This window comes from Oncorhynchus tshawytscha, linkage group LG25, assembly GCF_018296145.1.
Source record: "Oncorhynchus tshawytscha isolate Ot180627B linkage group LG25, Otsh_v2.0, whole genome shotgun sequence".
Classification (NCBI taxonomy): domain Eukaryota; kingdom Metazoa; phylum Chordata; class Actinopteri; order Salmoniformes; family Salmonidae; genus Oncorhynchus; species Oncorhynchus tshawytscha.
The window spans coordinates 28,924,926-28,937,962 of NC_056453.1; the positions used below are offsets into that span (position 1 = coordinate 28,924,926).

Here is a 13,037-nt window from a genome sequence, read left to right on the forward strand (position 1 = left end):
TACAACCTGGGGGCTGCATGCGGCTGCAGAGCCCTTTCAATTTGGCCCACGTGAGGTAGAGGTGGGGGTGATTATTCTTCTGGGTAAGAAAAACACTCCTGGTCTAAAACTAGATGAAAAGTAGGTCAGAATTATAATGGGCCTATATATTTATATATATTATAATGGGCCTATATATTTATATACATTATAATGGGCCTATATATTCATATACATTATAATGGGCCAAAATATTTATATACATTATAATGGGCCTATATATTTCTATACATTATAATGGGCCAGAATATTTATATACATTATAATGGGCCAAAATATGTATATACATTATAATGGGCCAAAATATTAATATACATGAAAATGGGCCTATATATTTATATACATTATAATGGGCCAAAATATTAATATACATGAAAATGGGCCTATATATTTATATACATTATAATGGGCCAAAATATTTATATAATGAAAATGGGCCTATATATTTATATACATTATAATGGGCCAAAATATTTATATACATTATAATGGGCCAAAATATTAATATACATGAAAATGGGCCTATATATTTATATACATTATAATGGGCCTATATATTTATATACATTATAATGGGCCTATATATTTATATACATTATAATGGGCCAAAATATTTATATACATTATAATGGGCCAAAATATTTATATACATGAAAATGGGCCTATATATTTATATACATTATAATGGGCCTATATATTTATATACATTATAATGGGCCTACATATTTATATACATTATAATGGGCCAAAATATTTATATACATGAAAATGGGCCTATATATTTATATAAATTATAATGGGCCTATATATTTATATATATTATAATGGGCCTATATATTTATATACATTATAATGGGCCAAAATATTTATATACATTATAATGGGCCAAAATATTTATATAATGAAAATGGGTCTATATATTTATATACATTATAATGGGCCAAAATATTTATATACATTATAATGGGCCAAAATATTTATATACATTATAATGGGCAAAAATATTTATATACATTATAATGGACCAAAATATTAATATACATGAAAATGGGCCTATATATTTATATACATTATAATGGGCCTATATATTTATATACATTATAATGGGCCTATATATTTATATACATTATAATGGGCCAAAATATTTATATACATTATAATGGGCCAAAATATTAATTTTCATGAAAATGGGCCTATATATTTATATACATTATAATGGGCCTATATATTTATATACATTATAATGGGCCTATATATTTATATACATTATAATGGGCATACATATTTATATACATTATAATGGGCCAAAATATTTATATACATGAAAATGGGCCTATATATTTATATACATTATAATGGGCCTATATATTTATATACATTATAATGGGCCTATATATTTATATACATTATAATGGGCCAAAATATTTATATACATTATAATGGGCCAAAATATTAATATACATGAAAATGGGCCTATATATTTATATACATTATAATGGGCCTATATATTTATATACATTATAATGGGCCTATATATTCATATACATTATAATGGGCCAAAATATTTATATACATTATAATGGGCCTATATATTTCTATACATTATAATGGGCCAAAATATTTATATACATTATAATGGGCCAAAATATTAAAAATATGTATATACATTATAATGGGCCAAAATATTAATATACATGAAAATGGGCCTATATATTTATATACATTATAATGGGCCAAAATATTAATATACATGAAAATGGGCCTATATATTTATATACATTATAATGGGCCAAAATATTTATATAATGAAAATGGGCCTATATATTTATATACATTATAATGGGCCAAAATATTTATATACATTATAATGGGCCAAAATATTAATATACATGAAAATGGGCCTATATATGTATATACATTATAATGGGCCTATATATTTATATACATTATAATGGGCCTACATATTTATATACATTATAATGGGCCAAAATATTTATATACATGAAAATGGGCCTATATATTTATATACATTATAATGGACCAAAATATTAATATACATGAAAATGGGCCTATATATTTATATACATTATAATGGGCCTATATATTTATATACATTATAATGGGCCTATATATTTATATACATTATAATGGGCCAAAATATTTATATACATTATAATGGGCCAAAATATTAATATACATGAAAATGGGCCTATATATTTATATACATTATAATGGGCCTATATATTTATATACATTATAATGGGCCTATATATTTATATACATTATAATGGGCCTACATATTTATATACATTATAATGGGCCAAAATATTTATATACATGAAAATGGGCCTATATATTTATATACATTATAATGGGCCAAAATATTTATATACATTATAATGGGCCAAAATATTTATATAATGAAAATGGGCCTATATATTTATATACATTATAATGGGCCAAAATATTTATATACATGAAAATGGGCCTATATATTTATATACATTATAATGGGCCTATATATTTATATACATTATAATGGGCCTATATATTTATATACATTATAATGGGCCAAAATATTCATATACATTATAATGGGCCAAAATATTTATATACATTATAATGGGCCTATATATTTCTATACATTATAATGGGCCAAAATATTTATATACATTATAATGGGCCAAAATATGTATATACATTATAATGGGCCAAAATATTAATATACATGAAAATGGGCCTATATATTTATATACATTATAATGGGCCAAAATATTAATATACATGAAAATGGGCCTATATATTTATATACATTATAATGGGCCAAAATATTTATATAATTAAAATGGGCCTATATATTTATATACATTATAATGGGCCAAAATATTTATATACATTATAATGGGCCAAAATATTAATATACATGAAAATGGGCCTATATATTTATATACATTATAATGGGCCTATATATTTATATACATTATAATGGGCCTATATATTTATATACATTATAATGGGCCAAAATATTTATATACATTATAATGGGCCAAAATATTTATATACATGAAAATGGGCCTATATATTTATATACATTATAATGGGCCTACATATTTATATACATTATAATGGGCCAAAATATTTATATACATTATAATGGGCCTAAAATATAAATTATAATGGGCCTATATATTTATGATTATAATGGGCCTATATATTTATATTATACATTATAATGGGCCAAAATATTTATATACATGAAAATGGGCCTATATATTTATATACATGATAATGGGCCTATATATTTATATACATTATAATGGGCCTACATATTTATATACATTATAATGGGCCAAAATATTTATATACATTATAATGGGCCTACATATTTATATACATTATAATGGGCCAAAATATTTATATACATGAAAATGGGCCTATATATTTATATAAATTATAATGGGCCTATATATTTATATATATTATAATGGGCCTATATATTTATATACATTATAATGGGCCAAAATATTTATATACATTATAATGGGCCAAAATATTTATATAATGAAAATGGGCCTATATATTTATATACATTATAATGGGCCAAAATATTTAGATACATTATAATGGGCCAAAATATTTATATACATTATAATGGGCCAAAATATTTATATACATTATATACATTATAATGGGCCTATATATTTATATACATTATAATGGGCCTATATATTTATATACATTATAATGGGCCTACATATTTATATACATTATAATGGGCCAAAATATTTATATACATGAAAATGGGCCTATATATTTATATACATTATAATGGGCCTATATATTTATATACATTATAATGGGCCAAAATATTTATATACATTATAATGGGCCAAAATATTTATATACATTATAATGGGCCAAAATATTAATATACATGAAAATGGGCCTATATATTTATATACATTATAATGGGCCTATATATTTATATACATTATAATGGGCCTACATATTTATATACATTATAATGGGCCTACATATTTATATACATGAAAATGGGCCTATATATTTATATACATTATAATGGGCCTAAATATTTATATACATTATAATGGGCCTACATATTTATATACATTATAATGGGCCTATATACATTATAATGGGCCTATATATTTAGAAATAATTCTCCTTTTGCTGGCCGCAAATTGTTTTCGACAAACAAATCGGTCCCCTATAAATCTGTGTGGCCCACTGTTGAACTTTGAAAACCTGATGTGGCCCTCGAGCCAAAAATGTTGCCCACCCATGGTTTAGAATGGTGATATAGAGACATCGTTATTACACAGTGGTTATGCTCACATCTTCCAAGTGTCCCATTATAAGGTTCTGTGGCTCTTCTTGCTCATTAGGATCCTCCCCCTGACTCCGCCCTTCCTGGCTGACCCCAGCAACGGGGAACGTGGGAACGTGTGTGTGTGTGTGTGTGTGTGTGTTTAGGGAGAACAGCCATGGGGGGGGGGAGGTTCCAGCCACAGCAGCAGAGGCGGACATCTGTCTGTCTAAACAGTACATCATCTCTCTATCTCTCCACCTCTCTCTCTTCTTGTTATCTAGCTATGCTCTCTGTCTCCTCCTTTTAATTTTCTAGCTATCGTATTGTTCACATAAATCATTCCCCCTGTCATAGAGGGACTTTGACAATGTATTCTGAAGACAAATGCTCTTATGGACATAAAAGTTTTTGATTATTTGAACCTTGAAGTGTGCATTTCAGTGGTTTGTCTGACCAACTCAATTTTGTGTACCACAAGATTGTTGATCTTTGAGTCACACGCATACACACACACACACACACACACACACACACACACACACACACACACACACACACACACACACACACACACACACACACACACACACACACACACACACACACACACACACACACACACGCTATCTGTGTGTGAAGTTTGTGTTGCGGATACAACTGTTGTGGGAGATACCCGTGTCCCAGTGTGTATCCTGGAGGGGTCTTTGGCCCAAGCTGGGTTTAGACAGGATTAACAACTTTCTGATTGCTTCAGCAAATGGAAAATGGCTGCTATTTATGGCCTTTGTGGGGGTGTTTAGCATGTATGTGTTTTACTTTGAGTGCCTTGTCAACAAAAACATTTTTGCCAAAGGGTTTCACACAAAGAGAGGGGCCTTTATATCTTAGAACTAATAGTATAATGTACATATAATACAGACATGAAACAGACTATTTCTCTGGTGGTTACTAGTGGTGTGTCAGGATCAACTCATGCCTGAAGCACTAACTTCAATCCTGATGTGAGAAACAACTAAATACTGGTCCCGGCTCAGAGTTAAGGGAAAACAAGTTACAGACTACCTAACGACTCCATCTAATTGAAATCCTCCAACTCCCAGTCCACCCTCTACAGCGGAGACACCTTGCCCTGTCTCACCCCTAACCCACCCCACCAACCAGGTAGTGGCAGAGCTGTGCCCAGTCTGACCATGTCTGGTCCTGCGGCAGGTAGCCTAGCAATTAGAGCGTTGTGCCGAATACCTGAGCCATCAAGGTGAAGCATCTGTCATTGTGTCCTTGAGCAAGGCACTTAACACTAATATGCTCCAGGGGTGACGTAATACAGTGCCTTGCGAAAGTATTCGGCCCCCTTGAACTTTGCGACCTTTTGCCACATTTCAGGCTTCAAACATAAAGATATAAAACTGTATTTTTTTGTGAAGAATCAACAACAAGTGGGACACAATCATGAAGTGGAACGACATTTATTGGATATTTCAAACTTTTTTAACAAATCAAAAACTGAAAAGTTGGGCGTGCAAAATTATTCAGCCCCTTTACTTTCAGTGCAGCAAACTCTCTCCAGAAGTTCAGTGAGGATCTGAATGATCCAATGTTGACCTAAAATGACTAATGATGATAAATACAATCCACCTGTGTGTAATCAAGTCTCCGTATAAATGCACCTGCACTGTGATAGTCTCAGCGGTCCGTTAAAAGCGCAGAGAGCATCATGAAGAACAAGGAACACACCAGGCAGGTCCGAGATACTGTTGTGAAGAAGTTTAAAGCCGGATTTGGATACAAAAAGATTTCCCAAGCTTTAAACATCCCAAGGAGCACTGTGCAAGCGATAATATTGAAATGGAAGGAGTATCAGACCACTGCAAATCTACCAAGACATGTCCGTCCCTCTAAACTTTCAGCTCATACAAGGAGAAGACTGATCAGAGATGCAGCCAAGAGGCCCATGATCACTCTGGATGAACTGCAGAGATCTACAGCTGAGGTGGATGACTCTGTCCATAGGACAACAATCAGTCGTATATTGCACAAATCTGGCCTTTATGGAAGAGTGGCAAGAAGAAAGACATTTCTTAAAGATATCCATAAAAAGTGTTGTTTAAAGTTTGCCACAAGCCACCTGGGAGACACACCAAACATGTGGAAGAAGGTGCAGATGAAACCAAAATTGAACTTTTTGGCAACAATGCTAAATGTTATGTTTGGCGTAAAAGCAACACAGCGCATCACCCTGAACACACCATCCCCACTGTCAAACATGGTGGTGGCAGCATCATGGTTTGGGCCTGCTTTTCTTCTGCTTTTCTTTTGATTTGATTTGAGATGGTTAAAATTGATGGGAAGATGGATGGACCATTCTGGAAGAAAACCTGATGGAGTCTGCAAAAGCCCTGAGACTGGGACGGAGATTTGTCTTCCAACAAGACAATGATCCAAAACATAAAGCAAAATCTACAATGGAATGGTTCAAAAATAAACATATCCAGGTGTTAGAATGGCCAAGTCAAAGTCCAGACCTGAATCCAATCGAGAATCTGTGGAAAGAACTGAAAACTGCTGTTCACAAATGCTCTCCATCCAACCTCACTGAGCTCGAGCTGTTTTGCAAGGAGGAATGGGAAAAAATTTCAGTCTCTCGATGTGCAAAACTGATAGAGACATACCCCAAGCGACTTACAGCTGTAATCGCAGCAAAAGGTGGCGCTACAAAGTAATTTTATTTTTCAGTAACCAATTTTTCAGTTTTTGAATTGTTAAAAAAGTTTGAAATATCCAATAAATGTCGTTCCACTTCATGATTGTGTCCCACTTGTTGTTGATTCTTCACAAAAAAATACAGTTTTATATCTATACGTTTGAAGCCTGAAATGTGGCAAAAGGTCGCAAAGTTCAAGGGGGCCGAATAATTTCGCAAGGCACTGTACTGTGTCTGACCCTGTAAAACAACACCTTTCACTGCACCTATCCAGTGAATGTGACAATAAAACATGACAATTTTCCAGTTGCACACAACATGTAGTTCAATAACATGACAAATGAAGTGGAGCTTTTATATGTCCAAACACAGAGCAGAATCAGGCTGATTGTGAGGCTCTTAAAGTGTGTTCGGACCTGAGAGCTCTGCGCTTCACCCTTCAGCCTCAGTCACTATGTAACGCTCCGATTTAGAGCTTTCTGATTAGAAGGGAGGGTGAGGGGGAGATGGAGAGAGAGAGCGTGTCATGATTGCTGGGATTTTTCTTATGTAAAGAGATCCGTCACGAGGTTGTTTGTTTTTATTCTCCCTCCCCAGAACGGGAAAAATGTCTCAGCTAATGACGACCTTAGAAAAGAACACTCTCTCCTGCTGGGGATTGACAGCTTCTTGGCTTCTTGGTAAAGGGTGTTCATGCATGTGTGTCTGTGTGTGTGTACTACTGTACATGAGTGCATGTGTGTGTGCATGAACTGCACACTCTAGAAAAATGCTGGGTTGTTTGGTTGAACCAACTCCTGGGTTGCAGGCGTTGGGTAACTTAGTTGGGTTGTTTTCTTTAAAGGGTTATTGGTGCTGGGTTATTGAGATATGACCCAGTGGGTCAGATCAATAGACTGAAGGCTTAGGCTAGTAGGGGCGTGGCTAGTTATTTTTACCCACCCACGAGAGTAAATATAATTTCTGTTCATCTGTTGTATAGTTATCACGTTAAGGTCGAACATTGACATTTTTTTGTAGCTTCAATGATGCTTACAGAAGTGTATGAATTCTAAAAGCCTATGTAAATCTCATTGTTTTGATACAATAAGGTGGTATATTTAAGCAATAAGGCACGAGGGGTTGTGGTATATGGCCAATATATCACAGCTAAGGGCTGTTCTAATGCATTAGCCATGGTGTATTGGCCATATACCACAAACCCCCGATGTGCCTGATTGCTATTTTTATTTTGACCTTTATTTAACTAGGCAAGTCAGTTAAGAACAAATCAAACCCATGGTATATGTTCTCATATACCATGACTGTTAGCCAATCAGCATTCTGGGCTGGAACCACTCAGTTTATAATGTACCTTATTAGGCAATAAGTTGGTGTAACTTATTAAAATAATCATACTTTTATAGAAGAATGTGTAAAAAATAATAAGGAAAATTTGAATTTGCAGGATGTAAACGTAAGACCACTCGTGTTCTCACAGGTGGCCAATAAGATCTAGCTGAAAGCCACGCACCTAATAAGCCACACCTCATGAAAATAACCTAACGATTACATTAAAAAAACAGCTGCTAGGTCACTCCAGCATGAGAGTAAAAAAGACCCAACTGGCAGTTAAATGAACCCATGTTTGGCTAATCCCAACAACCCAACTTGGTGCGTTATGCACGCAACCCAACTGGCTGGGTCAAAACAACCCAGCATGTGTTCTGTCCAATATTTACCCAGCGCTGGGTTACCAAAACAATCCAAATCAAATAGTTTTTTACCCAGCATTTTTTACAGTGCAAGTTTGTGTGACAATATGTCTGTACAAATGTGTTTGTGTCCAGAAGTCAGAGAAGGACTGCAGTCGGATGGAGTTCACCATCATTCTCTTCAGTATCACAGAGAGAACCTCAGCTTCCATCAGAGCAGTGAGTCAGACTTGACAGCTCAGGAAAAAAGTATTGTTCTGTAATTGAATAGTTTGCCTTGATTCATTTCATGTGAAACACATTTTTCATCATGTAATGGGACACAGCGCCTGTGGAGGGAGACTGGGGGTAATGGGAGTACTGCGTGTGTGTGTGTGTGTGTGTGTGTGTGTGTGTGTGTGTGTGTGCGTGTGTGTGAGCGTGTGAGTGTGTGTGTGTGTGTGTGTGTGTGTGTGTGTGTGTGTGAGCGTGTGAGTGTGTGCATGCACTTAATCTCTGAATGAGAATGAGTAGGAGCGGGTGAGAGGTTGAGTGATTGTCCTGTGTGTGTACAGTATATGCGTGTCTGTCCTCATGTGGATGTGTATGGGTGACTATGTTACAGACTTTAATTACATCAGTTTGTGTCTCTCATGAGTCATGTTTTACAGTTAATGAAGGTGTGTGTGTGTGTGTGTGTGTGTGTGTGTGTGTGTGTGTGTGTGTGTGTGTGTGTGTGTGTGTGTGTGTGTGTGTGTGTGTGTGTGTGCGCGTGCATGTGTGTGTGTGTGTGTGCGCATGTGTGTGTGTATTCCTCTGGCCAGTGAGTGTGTCTCAGTGAGCAGGGTCAGCCTGCTGTTCTGGGCTTAAGGATAAACATTCTTGAGCTGTGTCCAGGGCCACACACAATACGCTCTGTACCGAAATTATAATGATTTCCTGCTGCTATCAGCGTCACAAAGCTGCCTAGTTTTTAACGGGAAAGAACTGTGTGGTAATCTCCTACTGTAATTACTTAAACTGTGGTGGAAAATAATTGAACACCAATTCTCAAAGAAATGAAAGTTCAATCTGACTTTCTTTTTTTGCTGTACTATACTGATGGGTATATTAATGTTCATGTCTTGAGAAACTGCTTGTCAGAACATGGAATGAAATGAAACCATTAATGCCCAGACCAACCTCAACATGTACCTTCCCTTTGTAAATGTTATGAACATATCCTTTGAATAGAGCTGAAGGAAATCATGATTGGGTTGTTCAATACACCCCCCCCACACACACACACACACACAGATTGTTTTGGGTCTTGGCGGTAATCTGGCCATCGGGGCTTTTCTCTGTGTCGGCGCTGGGAAGCCAGTATCTGTACTTTTTTTAATTAGAAGAAGGAAATGTTTATTCACATTTGATTGGGTGGGACTTGGTCTGACTCGGACACATTTAAACAAACTATTTCAGCATCCTGTTTAAATTAGCTTTCAGAATGAGAAAAAATGCTGAGGTGGACTGCTGGAAATGTAAGGCTTCAGCCAAGAAAAATTGTTCGAATAACTGTTCAGAGAGTTTTATAGCTTTGATAAAATACTGAAAGCACCACGAGTCAACTAAATTGCTAAATTGCTCAATGTCCTGAAAAAAAAGAACACTCATTTACTGGACAGAACATAAGTTTGCAGCACAGCATTTACTAGAAGGAGAATAGGACACAGAAATGTGTCTTCTGCTCTATCCAACACTTCGATGTACACACACATACACACATTAGGTTGGAGACGATGGAGCAGAGGACAGCTATAGTGCAGCATCCATAAGCAGTTTACACTGTAACAATGCTTTACCACATGTAGCCTTCTCCTCATCTCCTACTGAATGTAGTATTAACAACCAAGTGAAGGTAGTCTACCATTCCCCTTGCAGTGTGAGAGGGTAGTCTACCATTCCCCTAGCAGTATGAGAGGGTAGTCTACCATTCCCCTAGCAGTATGAGAGGGTAGTCTACCATTCCCCTAGCAGTATGAGAGGGTAGTCTACCATTCCCCTAGCAGTATGAGAGGGTAGTCTACCATTCCCCTAGCAGTGTGAGAGGGTAGTCTACCATTCCCTAGCAGTGTGAGAGGGTAGTCTACCATTCCCCTAGCAGTGTGAGAGGGTAGTCTACCATTCCCTAGCAGTGTGAGAGGGTAGACTACCATTCCCCTAGCAGTGTGAGAGGGTAGTCTACCATTCCCCTAGCAGTATGAGAGGGTAGTCTACCATTCCCCTAGCAGTGTGAGAGGGTAGTCTACCATTCCCCTAGCAGTGTGAGAGGGTAGTCTACCATTCCCCTAGCAGTATGAGAGGGTAGTCTACCATTCCCTAGCAGTATGAGAGGGTAGTCTACCATTCCCTAGCAGTATGAGAGGGTAGTCTACCATTCCCCTAGCGGTGTGAGAGGGTAGTCTACCATTCCCCTTGCAGTATGAGAGGGTAGTCTACCATTCCCCTAGCAGTATGAGAGGGTAGTCTACCATTCCCCTAGCAGTGTGAGAGGGTAGACTACCATTCCCCTAGCAGTATGAGAGGGTAGTCTACCATTCCCCTAGCAGTGTGAGAGGGTAGCCTACCATTCCCCTAGCAGTGTGAGGGAAGCTTATTTTCTCCTGTGTTTGGTTGTACAGTTCAAGGCTGTAGTCAATGAAGCAGAGGCCAAGCATTACACTAATATTGTAACACTAAGCATTCTAGTCTCCCCATGTCACTTAAATCCTTAAACCACATTGATCTCCGTGATTCATAACAGATTTGCATTGCTTGCTCTTTAGGGTTTTGGGCGAGTGTCTCTCAAACACTGTGTGACAACTGCTGATGTATGAAAGGGCTGAAGTTTGAGAACCAGCTCATCATATCCTATACTAGAATCCATGCTCATATATACATATTATATTACCTTTAATGACCTTCAGTAAATAACCAGACTGAGACTCCTCAATCAGCAAGTACTAGACCTGCTCCTACACAGAGTGCAGTACTACAGTACTGTAGGTGGGGTGTTAGTACTACAGTACTATAGGTGGGGTGTCAGTACTACAGTACTGTAGGTAGAGTGTCAGTAATACAGTACTGTAGGTAGAGTGTCAGTAATACAGTACTGTAGGTGGGGTGTCAGTAATACAGTACTGTAGGTAGAGTGTCAGTAATACAGTACTGTAGGTGGGGTGTCAGTAATACAGTACTGTAGGTAGAGTATCAGTAATACAGTACTGTAGGCGGGGTGTCAGTAATACAGTACTGTAGGTGGGGTGTCAGTAATACAGTACTGTAGGTGGGGTGTCAGTAATACAGTACTGTAGGTGGGGTGTCAGTAATACAGTACTGTAGGTAGAGTGTCAGTAATACAGTACTGTAGGTAGAGTGTCAGTAATACAGTACTGTAGGTGGGGTGTCAGTAATACAGTACTGTAGGTAGAGTGTCAGTAATACAGTACTGTAGGTAGAGTGTCAGTAATACAGTACTGTAGGTAGAGTGTCAGTAATACAGTACTGTAGGTGGGGTGTCAGTAATACAGTACTGTAGGTGGGGTGTCAGTACTACAGTACTGTAGGTGGGGTGTCAGTAATACAGTACTGCAGGTAGAGTGTCAGTACCACAGTACTGTAGGTAGAGTGTCAGTAATACAGTACTGTAGGTGGGTTGTCAGTAATACGGTACTGTAGGTGGGGTGTCAGTAATACAGTACTGTAGGTGGGGTGTCAGTAATACAGTACTGTAGGTGGGGTGTCAGTAATACATTACTGTAGATGGGGTGTCAGTAATACATTACTGTAGGTGGGGTGTCAGTAATACATTACTGTAGATGGGGTGTCAGTAATACAGTACTGTAGGTGGGGTGTCAGTAATACAGTACTGTAGGTGGGGTGTCAGTAATACAGTACTGTAGGTGGGGTGTCAGTAATACAGTACTGTAGGTGGGGTGTCAGTAATACATTACTGTAGATGGGGTGTCAGTAAGTAAGTAAGCATTTCACTGTAAGGTCTACTACACCTGTTGTATTCGGCACACGTGACAAATAGACTTTGATTTGATTTGATATATCAGGTATGAAGGTAATACCCAGATGCAGACAACATCAAATTAACAATGGTTTAATAATCCAACAGGGGCAGGCAACAGACATGTCAAGGCAGGCAGGGGTCAGTAAACCAGAGGTGGGGCAACGGTACAGGTCGGCAGGAGGCTCAGGGGCAGGCAGGCGGGCTCAGAGTCAGGACAGGCAAGGGTCAAATCCAGGAGTGCGAGAAAAAGAGAGGCTG

The 13,037-nt window shown here is 36.9% G+C and overlaps 1 protein-coding gene across 1 annotated transcript in view; it reads left to right on the plus strand.

The window, feature by feature from the left end:
* LOC112224582 (protein kinase C epsilon type) overlaps nt 1-13,037 on the plus strand; it is a 163,115-nt gene that overhangs the window by 111,928 nt on the left and 38,150 nt on the right. The gene's annotated exons all lie outside the window — the stretch shown is intronic.